The sequence below is a fragment of the Ascidiella aspersa genome, chromosome 8, assembly GCF_963924565.1.
Source record: "Ascidiella aspersa chromosome 8, kaAscAspe10.2, whole genome shotgun sequence".
NCBI lineage: Eukaryota > Metazoa > Chordata > Ascidiacea > Phlebobranchia > Ascidiidae > Ascidiella > Ascidiella aspersa.
Genome location: NC_139454.1, coordinates 3,589,614 through 3,602,941, shown reverse-complemented (window position 1 = coordinate 3,602,941; position 13,328 = coordinate 3,589,614). Strand labels below are relative to the sequence as shown.

The 13,328-nt window shown below is 35.5% G+C and overlaps 1 long non-coding RNA gene across 1 annotated transcript; it reads left to right on the top strand.

Moving 5' to 3' along the window:
- The first annotated feature begins 1,417 nt into the window (after positions 1-1,417).
- LOC146135218 (uncharacterized) lies at positions 1,418-5,669 on the top strand. The gene is made up of 4 exons (XR_014501558.1): positions 1,418-1,579; positions 4,323-4,380; positions 5,061-5,111; positions 5,251-5,669. It is a non-coding gene; the product is annotated as an uncharacterized LOC146135218 (long non-coding RNA).
- Positions 5,670-13,328: the final 7,659 nt, after the last annotated feature.

Genomic DNA, 13,328 nt, shown 5'->3' with positions numbered 1-13,328 from the left:
TTGCTTGTACTAACAGATTGAGCAAGCATTTGGCGTCCCAATATCAAATTAGTCAGAACTATTTCGCTTCGATGACACTCAAATAACTGTACAGAAGCTTTAGGTAGCTCAATTTATTTGAAACGTAACGTGTGTAAAGGGTGTGGCGAAAATATTATCCAAGAAACAGAAGCAAAACCGTTGCAGTAGTTGATTAGTAGCGCACAACAGGAAATGGAGCGAGCTTAAGCCATCAAACGTGAAACCAAACTGCTGGCAACATTTAGGAAATCACGACGAGACGGTTAAGGCCTTGGATGCGCCCAAGAAGCAGGGCTGCGCCGTCGGTTAAACCAGGGGTCGGCAACGTTTTTTACGCTGCGGGCCGGTTTAAAACTGAAATTTTGTCGCGGACCGGCCTTAAAAAACACCAAATGTTTAGTAAAGGAAATATTTATTACAACTTTTTCAATAAACTAAACCTAAAATGCATACGTTGTTTTTAAAATCTTTCCTGCCTGAACATAAAAATATTAATTAGTTTTATTGAGGGACATTGTTTGCATGATATGATTCTATTGCACTTTAGGGTGAACACAGTTAAGCATAAAAAAAAAACGTCATATTTTGCCCTTTTTTGATATATTGTGCATACGCGGAGTTAGATTGTACATACATTTATAGGCAGTTGGCTAAAAAATAGCTAATAAACAATGCTCAGGTATCAATTTTATTTACAGCAGAATACTCTATATAAATTAAGATAAACTGACAATGCCCTCGATAATTCTTTTAAGATATTTTACACTCATATGTGTGTACATATGTTTCATTGAATAAATGATATGGTACTGTGGATCCCCTTCAATATGAAGTTGCTTGTACTAACAGATTGAGCAAGCAATTGGCGTCCCAATATCAAATTAGTCAGAACTATTTCGCTTCGATGACACTCAAATAACTGTACAGAAGCTTTAGGTAGCTCAATTTATTTGAAACGTAACGTGTGTAAAGGGTGTGGCGAAAATATTATCCAAGAAACAGAAGCAAAACCGTTGCAGTAGTTGATCAGTAGCGCACAACAGGAAATGGAGCGAGCTTAAGCCATCAAACGTGACAACAAACTGCTGGCAACATTTAGGAAATCACGACGAGACGGTTAACGCCTCTGATGCGCCCAAGTAACAAGGCTGCGCCGTCGGTTAAACCTGGGGTCGGAAACCTTTTTGACGCTGCAGACCGGTTTAAAACAAAAATTTTGTCGAAAATATATATATCATTCAAAACGTTTGGCATTAAAATCTCATTAGCGGATTAAAAATTTCGCATGTCTCGCTGGCATTGCGGTTTTTCGAGTGCGAGTAAAATGCCGTGCTAAAAAAACGTGATCGTAGACTTGAAAGCCATTTTATTTAAATAGCAAAGTGTTCTCAGTTCATTGCCATTTGTCTTTGCCAGAATCAAGTTGGATTTTTCAGACAATTCTGCGTAGAATTCGACTTTGAAGAACAATGAAGAAATTTATCTTTCTTGCATTCGCCTGTTTGGCTTTGCTCGTAATAAGCGATACCGTGGAATCCAAGGCAGCTTGCGCTAACTGGTAAGTTAATAATGTGTTTTGCATTTGTAATTTGCCGTTAAACTCCGACTCCAAAGTCGGACGTCGCCCAAAAACAATACTGAGTCTGCGTCTGCTTCTAACCAAATTTGCAGATTTAGCCTGACTTGCCAGTTTTGTTAGATCCCTACAAACAGTGTCAGCAGTTTTTTTGTTCATTACGTTTAGGGTTGTTTACAAATCAATCATAAAACAATACAAAGGTATCAGCAGCATACTTTGTTAAAAAAGTATTGCCTTACGTAATATACGTTTGGGAATCCATTTATCTGTTCGAATTGGCGCCTGCTCATTGCCAATATAGCGCCAACGTTTATTCCACAGCAGAACTTGTAGCCGAAAACGTCCAGCTGTGCCGCCATGTGAAGAACGTGCTTTTCGTCTGGAATAACTTGTCACATTATTAAGTAGCAAACATACTAATACACATGAATAATATTTTACTTTAAAATCCAGTTTTTTAGAAAGATAAATTTGCTTAATCGTATAAGTTGTTGCAGTGGGCCTTCTTTTGTGGCTGACCCACTCAGCCCCAGCCGTAATCCGCCCCTGACTTAAGGCCTGTTTGCACTACAGCTGCACTGAGCTGCACTGAGCTGCACTGGATGTAAAAATCGCTCCAAAACGTAACGTTTTCCTATAGCTGCACTGGGCTTGAGTTTAGCAAAGCGTGAAACGGTCGCCACAATAGATTTTAAATCCAAATTACGCTTTGTGCAGCTTAGTGCTACTATAGTGTAAACGGGCCTTAAGAAAGCCCCAAAGGGGCAAAAAAAGGGACAAGGGTCCCAAAGAATTAACCCCACCACTCACCCCTGCATTGGTACAAAATTCTGTCATCTTCCGAAACCACGTCCACGTCATGAAATAAGAAACACATCACATTCACCCGAGTGACGTTATTGATGACGTAACGAAAACCTGCGTTCATCAGCTGGCCCTTGTTGAACGCTGCGTCATCGTCTTGCGTCACCACAACTATGACGTAACGAGCCTGCTGACGCTGCAGAATTCCGTGAGTGTAGTGAAGTAGAAGTCTAAGGTCGACGGTGTAAGTCAGTAATGTAAACAAATCGTTTTGAAATGACTTAAGTCGTTATCAAGTCATTTTAAAAGAACTTAAATCGAAATGGAACCTTTTGTAAAAAAAACCCAAGTAAATTCCCAACACAAGGCATTAATTTCAAGATTCAAGTTCCAGTCAAGTCATTTTTATAGCTGGACGTTATTTTCTGTAGTAAGGTGGAAGTCTAAAGGGGACAGTGTAAGTCAGTGCTGTAAACAAATCGCAGTCAAGTCACTGTTATGTGTTCACTAACACATTAAACACCTAAATTAATTAATTGCCATAAGCCAACTCTTAGAGTTCATTAAGTTATTTTACGAATTGATAAATAGGGTTTCATTTAATTGTGCGTAAGCTAGAACGCGCTAATCTTAAACCCTATTTATCAATTCGTAATTTATGCAACTTTCTACGTAAACAATACCAGTTTATTTTGAAATATTTGATTAGAATTGTTCTCTCAAGGAACTCAGAAAGCCAACCGACGGCAAACTCCATCACCATCAGTGAATCATATGTTTCAATCTTAAAACTGACGTGTGTGGTTTCAAAAGAATATTGTCTGTCATGATTTTATATTTTTTTTTTGTTCACTAAAATTTAAACAAACCATGGCGTAATGATTGGAGATTTTAGTTAGATGTAAAAAAAAATAAGATCTAATTAGAGTATGATAGGTAGCAAACTGTAAAATAAAAGCTATTTTCTTTCTGGTAAAATCTCAGTACCAAGTTTAAAGACCAACTTAAATGATTTCAAGACAAAAAATATTAGCTGTTACAAAACAAATAGTAAGAACGGCATTTTGCAAAAAAATATTGAACTGATTAACTTTACGTAAATACAGAATTTTGCACCTGGTAAGTTGTTCTTTTTGGCTTTCAAATTTGTCGCTGAACCAGAAAGACCCGTGACGTCAGTACATAAACTGCCTGCGCCAAAACGAGTGGACTTGAACGGAAAAATCACGCAAAAATGTAATTTGTTTAACACGACATGGATTGCTTAGCCGTAATTATCCTTGCGGACACCAAATAAAGCTCCAACTGTAAATGGCGTAATGTTTTGTCAAAATCGAAAGAGCAGTGATTCCCAATCTTTAGTTTTCGCCACCTTTTAAGGAAAAATAAAACTACGTGTGTGCAATAAAATTAGCAAACTGCAAAGTCGTGAAAGTCATGATCAACAAGATCTTATTTTATAAAGCGCGACAAGTTTTCTGTGAGCAGTTCTTATTGAAGCTTTTGCCCGCAGAAGTACTTATTGCCTTGTTTCTGGGGTTCAATGAGTATACTGTTTCTATAGTACATTTAAAATAAACGTAGCAGACGTGCATATTTGGTTTTATTGAAGTTGATAACATTGTCACTTTTATTTTCGACGTTTTAGTAAACTAGTAAATGTGAAATGAATAAACTAATATTTGTTACGATCGTCTGTTTGACTTTGCTGGCTTACACCGGTTCAGCAGCATCAAAGAAAATTTGCCATGGCTGGTAGGTTAATATTAAGCGGTATTTTACACGAAATTAAGGAAAGTTTAGCATAAATTATAGACTTTGAAACTACATTATTGTTTTTACTACAAACTATAAATGTTTTATCTTGAGTAATATTAATTTAATTTTTTTTTTTTAATTAAACCCAATTGTTTTTCAGTAAAGAGTCCTATTTAGCTCCACCAGCCGGAAGATTGGACAGTCATTCAGAACAGGGGGTAAGTAAGGACCAGAGCTGTGGTTCTCAAAGTATTTTTGATATTCCTTTATTACCAGCCCAAACACTGTCAATTACACCCCGGTACCATTTTCTATTTATTACATCTATATACCTTCCTGACATGAAATCAAATAGGCCTTATAGACTCTTTACAATACCAATTATTGTGGTTAAATAAGCTTTTCAGTGCATATAACCGATTAAATAACTTATTTTTTATCAAAACAAAGAAGGGTCCTTATTAAAATATAAAAATATTATTTTTTTGTCGCAAGATTTCCAACCTGGCATAATTTTGTGACATCATGTACTGAACCGCTTTTCGGCAGGTTCGGGTTCGGTTAAGATTCATATTCTTTTAAAATATTTGTTTAGTTCCGGTTCGGCTCCCTACAATCTTACAAAAAAACGGGCCAGGGTTCGGGTACGGCTCGGCTTTCTCAGGATCAGCCTAAAATAAAACTTAACAGCTTGCTTGCCACATTTAAGCGCTAACACAAATTTAAAAAAGAAAACGAAGGGAGCCTATGTCGCCAAGCACCTTTAGGTGCACAACTGCACATTTTAACATGCAGTCAAACGGATTGTATTAGGCAAAACAAACTGTTAGTTGGCCGAATATTTTGTCTACAATCGATTATCAAGCAGAAATACTAAACAAACATTTGCTATTTATAGGACAACGCCAGATATTACAAAGACTTGAAGAATCGGAAATGAAAGAAACTGGTAAATCTTTTTTTGATACAGCTTAAACTCGTCTGTTATGGATAAACTAACGACCAACGTTCTAGTTGTAAAGTCGGGTTCAATTTTTGTTAAAAAGTTGTTTTTTGTTTTAAATTACAATCCGCCATTTTGTTTCTAGATTCATCTATCCCAATACAAGAAACCTTCATTTTTTCTCATTCCTTATAACATCATTTTCCAATAAATTAAATCACACGTTGTACTTGCGAAACCGTCGTGACATTATTACATGTTATTTAAAACAAAAGCCTAGCCTAATGTATATAATAAAATGTATTTTCATAATATCCTCAAGCAGATTAAACTGAATTTGTAGCTGTGTCATATGTGATATCGCAGTTTCTTCCCGAGTACGTATACATTACCAGGTTTTTGCACGTAACCAACTAAAGGACATTCAAATCGTAAAGCGTCGTTTTTGTATATTTTAACATTTCTAAAATATTTTCTTTGCTGCCTTGTCTTTCACTGGAAGTATAAAAACAACATCATTACGGAATCTTGCGTTTGGTAATAGATCATACATTTCATGACAAATATGCTGCGTGATTATTTTTGTTATCATTGTGTGTGATAAAGGTTGAGGTTGAAAACTGATTGATTAGACGCGCAATGACCTGGCAGTTAAATTGTTTCAAGATTATTTCAAAACTACGACTTTTTTGTGATTGAGCCTAATATAGTTTAAAAAAGTTTTAAAGGGAAATATAATCTACCAGAATTTTGCATATAATCAAAATGCCCGCCTTACCTATATGTTTTTGGTTTTATAAGAACTAAAATAAAACATAAAAATTACGTAACATTTATGCAACAACGTAACAAATACGTAACAATTAGACGCGTTGTGTCGCGTTAACTATTTTAGTAAGTACGCCAGTGGTAAAGATTCACGTTTTCATGTACTTTATTTGTTTGGTCATATCTCAGTGTGAGTCACAAAGTAAAACTTGCATTAAAAGTGGGTCGTTTTAAAAGGAAATTAAATCTACCAGAATCTTGCATATAATCAAAATGCCCGCCTAAACTATACGTTTTTGTTTTTATTGGTACTATATTAAAAGAAGTATTTTTACACCGCGGTACACAGTTGCGTAGCACTGCTTTAGAGTACACGTTAATAGTTTTCTGGGAAAATCTTAATACAAAATTTACCGACCAACTGAAATGATTAAGACTAACTTGAGTAGCTATAATTGTAAAACCAAAATGGTAAAAAGCAAAATTTTCGAACTTAATAAATGTTGCGTGATTGTGTCCCTGCAGAATTTTGAGTCACGTAATTATAATTTTGGCGTTCGTATTGATCGCTAAAAACGTCATAACATGTGGACTTGAACGGAAAATGCACGCAAAAATGTAATTTCTTTCACACGACTAAGTTTGCTTGCCGAAATTATCCTTGCGGACACGAATTAGTTGACCATATGTAAATGGCGTGATGTTGAAAAAACTCTTAAAATCGAAAGAGCAGGGATTACCAACCTTGTTTTCGCGACCCCTTGTTTTTCGAAAATCTCCATCTGTGCATAACCTAATGTTCTAAAAAATCTTTCTAAATACAGTAAGGCAGTGGTTCCTAACCTTTTTGTTTTCGCGGCCCCTTTTTTAGTTCAAGAACACCAATTTAAAATGTATGGTTTATATATTAATTGGAAACAAGGATAATGGTAACGTCATACACACGACTGGTTCACTGCAGAAAATGCCACATTTTATAGACTGGCAGTCGCTTTGGTCGAACTTTAAGTTTCTTTTTTCCTGTATTAAAAAATATACGGCCCCTAAACAACCCCTTAGCGCCCACTTGGGGAGTTAATGCCTTTTCGATCTCAAAACAACAATATTGTCTTTTATCAGCTAGACCAGCTGATCGTAAACTTTTTTCTACAGCGGACCCCAAAAAATATTTCAGCTTTGTGTGGGCCAGTGTAGTCAAGGAATTGGGGAGATGACGCATAAATTGATGTCACAATAGAAATAGACTTCAAAAATCTGCTGTTACTGGTCCAATAAATGTTAAAGCGCAATGGAGTGTAAACACTACAGTTTGAACTCCGTGTTAAACCGGGCACTGAAAATTTCTTGAGAATATTTGCGCTTTGTGACGTCACATTTTGTCACGACTCGCCCCTATAAAAAATCATTGATCTGCCGGAGCCCCTGCTAACTCAGCCCTAACATTTTCCTTGCGCACCAAAAAATATTTGTTCAGTAACAAAAATCCTAGAGGGAGCACTGAGTAGGCCTACATGTTTTTTTCAAAATATTTCAAGTTGTTACGACCCAGTTGCTATAACTAGGCCTAACACTTATTCTATCTGTAGAGGCTACATAGGTGGGCTATATATTTTGAGAGAACTTTTGAGGAATTAATGTACTTTTTTTTCTTTTTTTTTCTCTTTTGAGGGCTCAGGTTTCTCAAGGTTGGTGGGGCTAGCAAGTTGCTAAGTTGCAAAAAAAACATCTTCTGCAGCATTCAGACCATATGGTTAATTTTTGCAAACTTTTTTTTGTGCCCGGAGGTTCTTCGGGCGGTTTTAGATTGAGGCTACAAGAGTCGTTATCTACCCAAGACTGCAGCCCCGAATGAAACGTTGACACCTTATCAACACCGCTGTACCTGTTTAACACCTGAAGGTGACATTTAATGCACCGACTACAGAAACTCAGAATGATAGCAATTTGTGCCCCACCTTATATAAGTCATGCTTAAATCGCTTCTGTTACATTAACAGGATGGTACTTGCGCCGAAACTTCTTAATCAAGATGTTGTCGATCTACACGACCTTTTTGGTTTTGACATTCGTTTTCAAGCTTCATTGCAGATCAATGCATAGTGTTTCTAAGTATATTGCTTAAGTTTTGTATCAGGAAAATTTAGGTTTCAAAATGTTCAGTTCGTTTAAATCAGTCCCCCAACCAGTGGGTCGTCAAGCTATTTCAGGTGGGTCGCGAGGCATTTCTGAATGCTACATTTTTCTATTAGATCAAGAAATTATTGCATGATCATTACGTAACATTTATGCAACAACGTAACAAATACGTAACAATTAGATGTGTTGTGTCGCGTGTACTATTTTAGTAAGTACGCCAGTGGTAAAGATTGACGTTTTCATGTACTTTATTTGCTTGGTCATATCTCAGTGTGGATGACAAAATAAAACTTGCATTAAAAGTGGGTCGCGAACCGAATAAGTTTAGGAAGCGCTGTTTTAATTTGTTATGAAAACACGTTTGACATTCTCAACTATCGTAACTAATTACTTTGTTAGCATTTTTTGCGTGCGGGTAAAATGCCGTGTTCGACTAACGTGATTCCGGTGGCTTAAATACATCCGGTTGTTCAGTTTGACCCAGTTTGTGTTAAATTTTCTGGGTAGAAAGATTTTACACCGTTTTTAAAGTAACTGAAAATAAGTTATGAATAAACTGTTATTTGTTGCAATCGCCTGCCTGGCTTTGTTTGGAATGAGAGATACAGCAATGGCCGAAGCTACTTGCGTAAATTGGTAAGTTGTTATAAATTACGTTTATTGAATATAGAAAATTAAAATAAATATAGAAAATTAAAATAAAACGGGATATTCTGTTTATTTTATCCCAAATTATCTGATAGTCTTGCAAAATGTAATGCATTGGTTTTCAACTAGTTTTCAATAAATTTAATTTTGTATAAAAAAAATCTATTATACGCTAGTTTTACATAATACAAAAAATGAGATTCGTTTTGTGCAAATGATGAGTCAAAAATTTACTTGAAAATTATTTTTTTTAAATATTAAAAAAAGGGGGAAAATACCAAGGGCTGACCCTATTATTACATCACAACTAGCTGTTTAATTTTACTATTTACTGTCACTTTTCGAAGCCCTTTCTTTAAAAACGTAAAATCCGTCCAACATTGAATACAAGGAGTAGGCCTAACATTTTAACTTTACAAATATTAAACAAAATCCATTATTAATTTTTTTTCAGTGCTCAGGCAAATGGCCCACCCGGACCGCCAGGTCTTTCAGGACAGGTGAGCTTAAGTACAGACGAATACATTTAATTCAATGTGTTAGCTCAGTGGTTCTCAACCACCGGTCTGCGGACCGGTACCGGTCCGCGTCAACTTTTCTGCCGGTCCGCCAAATATATTACAACTTTATATTTCAATTGCAAAATGCAAGATGTTAAAAGCTTGTTCAACAAATTAAGAACTTCGCCAGTTCCGCAATTTGCAGCATTGTGACGTAACATAAAGTTAATTGTCTACTTCGGACTTACTGTACTTGCGCAGTGTTGTGCCCACAATGCGCAGTGTTGTGCCCAACTGTTTATAAGTAGGCTATACGTCGTTGAAGTCTTCTACTTTAAGAAAGGTGCATGTGAAAAACTTTCGTATACCACGTAAGACGGCAGAAAATTGCTAATTTAATTAAAGTTTCCAGTCTTTGCTTTTAAGTTGCATACTTTTGTCGTAATTACATTTTGGGTTGATTTTGATTTTTATAGGTCCACCGGTCCGCAAAATTTGTTTTGAAATTTCACCGGTCCGTAAGCTAAAAAAGGTTGAGAACCACTGTGTTAGCTAGCACAATACAAAGTCAATGACTTGACTTAAGTGCGCTCAAGTCAATGTTTTTAAAAGGCCTGACTTGGCTCAAGTAGTTTGACCAAATTGACTTGATTTGACTTAAGTCATTTTGTCAAATATATTGGGTTGAAAAAGTGTTTTCATGAAATAGTTTTGAATGAAATTGGGGTATTTGTCCCAATTTTTGTACGTAAAACAATTTTCATGCTGCATGTAGGGTTTTTGTTATTTTTAGTTGAGGTAATGTTCATAATCGCACGAATTAAGTTATAATTTTATGTAAATTACTTGAGTTAAAGTTAACTTGCTCTAATAATGCCTTGACTGGGACTAACTTGAGAAAGTGATGACTTAGATTGGTACTTGACTGGTTATTTTTGCATATGACTTGACTGGGACATTTTTTAATAACTTGTTTACAAACTGGTGTTTGGTAAGTGCAGTATGTCACAAAACTGGACCAATGTTTAAAAATAATCTTCAAAATATCAATACGTTTGTCAATAGAAAAAAATGAGGTTGTTTAGGAGGAATATGCGAAACTAAAATGGTGTTTATTTTAGGGAGACGTCAAGTTTGTGAATGACTTGAATGAGAAGAAATCTTCACCTCCTTAAGAAGTAAGTATCGATGTTTTTTTGTATTAAATGCTATTTTGTCTCTTTGGTATTTATCGCATTAAAAACCTTGTACCGGTAATCAATGTTGCGAATCTAAAGCCAGCCTCATGTTGTTGTTTTTTTTTTTTTTTTTTTTTTTAAGTTCTATTTTTTTCAAATTGATTAATTTAAATCATTATTTTTTTTGACAGATATTCTTCAGTAGCTCACAGAATGTGATACGTGGAACATAATCATCAATAAATAAGATAATGCCAAAACTATTGTGTGTTTTGGAAGCATAATAGTTAGAGACAGTGTTGTAATGACATAAGTCAATGACTGGTTAGAGCAGGGGTTCTTAACTTGGGGTCCATGGACCCCTTGGGGGTCCGTGAACTAGTTTTAGGGGGTCCATGAAGGTTTAATTGAAATATTAGTGTATATTTAAGAACTAATCAATTTATTAAAGAACATAATTTATTTAAAAATAAAACGTTTTTTTTGCAATGAATGTAGACTCCATTTCACTTTCACATTTGGACCAAAATCAGCAAATTTATGAAGTCTAGTTGTATTGTGACGTCAGTTTATGACGTCATTTTTTAATTTTTTTTGCCTACAGTGGTTCACGCGAGATGAAAGAAAATTTTAGGAGTCCGCGGTAAAAAATGTTCAAGAACCCCTAGCTTAGAGACGATGTGATAAAGAGACAGTGACTTAAGTCAATCCTTCTTGACTTTGACTTAAGTCATTGAGCCAATTGAATTGGGATTTTCATTTACCATTTTATTATAAAACTAAGTTATTTATCGCAAGTTTAAAAAAAAACAATTAGATTACCAGATGTTGTATTTTTTGTTATATTTTAGTTGAATTGTGACTTATAATCGTACGAGTTTTCCTACTGTAATGGTTTATAGTTTTATGATTATATAAGTTGTTAGACTTGGAGAGGACTTGAAATGACTTGACTTGGGCAACTGGTGACTTGGACAGGACTTGAAATGACTTGACTTGGGCAACTGGTGACTTGGACAGGAACTTGACTTTGCTTTCTTAAAAGACTTGACTTGGACTTCAGTTATTTCACAAATGACTTGACTGAGACTTGGGTCATTTAAAAATTTGTTTACAACACTGTGCATCCAAAACTTCACCTACCTCAAATGTTCCTCCCTTCCCCTGCAAGGTACAATCAAGGCGATCGTGTTTCTAGCTTCGCAATCCCGAGGACCAGAGTAGAAGCCTCCCAGTTCTAGCCGCTCGTATTTCCGAGCTGTTTCCTCTAATGTTGGAGGCCAGTTGCCAGTGTAGTTGCTGGGACCTGAAGATAAATTGAAAGGGCTTTCATTTAAAACTTGCTTTTTTCTTTAACGAATGTAAGTTAGAAACTAAAATCATTATAAAATGACTTAAGACCTAGTATCGTCATTTGCAAATCAAGTTGAGTCCAGTCAAGTCTTTGTAATCAAATAGCAAGTCAAGTCCCAGTCCAAGTTATTGCCAGAACAAGTCAAACCAAGTCACAGCAGTGGACTTTAAAATTGGAAAAAACATTAAAAAACGCTTTGCAACAATATTATACCGTAGAGAAACTTTGGTAATTGGTATAGAATAGATCTTTGTGTTGTGCAGAATTTGAATTTATCTTAAAGGACGTTGGTTTTTGTCCAAAATCAGCAAACACCTTGCGTAAACACATAATATTTTCTGTTGACTGATGTTATGTTGTTGTTCATAAATCGCGTACAGGTCTCACAAAAAAAGTTTGGCCGAACTAATCATATAAAAGAGCCTAAAAAGTTATTTTGGATCTACAGACTTAATAAGTTTACCTTTAATACTGATGTTAAGTTTTCCTTTTAGGAGAGGTGAAATCTTCGGACAAATACTGCGAGGATTTTTCGACGTGTTAACCATTTTTACATTTTGTGTCTGTTTCATGGATTTCGGTTCTCGATTTTTGGCACTGTTTTGGTAAAGTGAAAACTCCAGACAGTAGAATACCAATAGACAGAGGAAAATGACAGAAGCACTCAATTTCAAGAAGTAATCGCACAACATTTCACTTCAACGTTTTACAGCTAAATCCAAGAACAGTTAATTTTACTTTCCGACCACGACAGCTTGTTTCGTCCCGTTTTTAAACTCGGTAAATATCTATCGTTTACAAGCAAAAACTTACCCGGCGTACAGGGCCTATATTGTCCGTTATTTCCTACAACACCTTTACCCCGCGTTTAAACGAGTGGTTTTTAAACTTTTAAAAACGGCAAGAAACTAAATAAATAATATATTATTATTGTTTGTTTTTTTCAGCCATATTGTACATTCAACTCACGTTTGCCTAAGTTTCTGTTTATAATACAAGTAAAACAACGTCATCTTGATAATTCCACCCGGGACTTTTTCCTTTTTTGCCAGTTCTTTCTACACAGTTTAAACTTTTGGTTTATCACTTATTTTCTACATCGCTTAAAACACCCGCTGACAAAAAAAAAACGCTTAACTCTGAGTTAAGCTTAATACGAAATAGTGGCCATGAAGTTCGGTGTGAAACAACCCAGACGATTTCCGATTACATACAACCGCCGAATCAAGCTATTTTTACGGATAGTGTTTTTTGTCGTAACCTAGGTTATTCGATAAAAACATGTTATATGCACGTTGAAAACGTAGGCATTAGGTCGTCAACGTTCTTCAAAATTTAAAAAAGCAACATCTTAAGTAAAAAACTAAAAAAATGCAGCTGAATTGTATTTAGCCTATCTCATTTGCATTTAAAAACTAACATTCCATTATTGTAAACAAGTCATTTTTTCTTCAGTAAAGTGATTTGAAAAATAACTTTAAAGCTCAAGCCAGGCCTTTGCAAAATATAACAAGTCTAGCTAACAATACAGCAAATCAAGCGGGTTACTTGTAACCGACCCCGAAGCCATGTTGTTAACAACTGCTACACAGGTTGTGTCAGAATTGACATTTTTATTTCAAACCAAACTTACAATTTC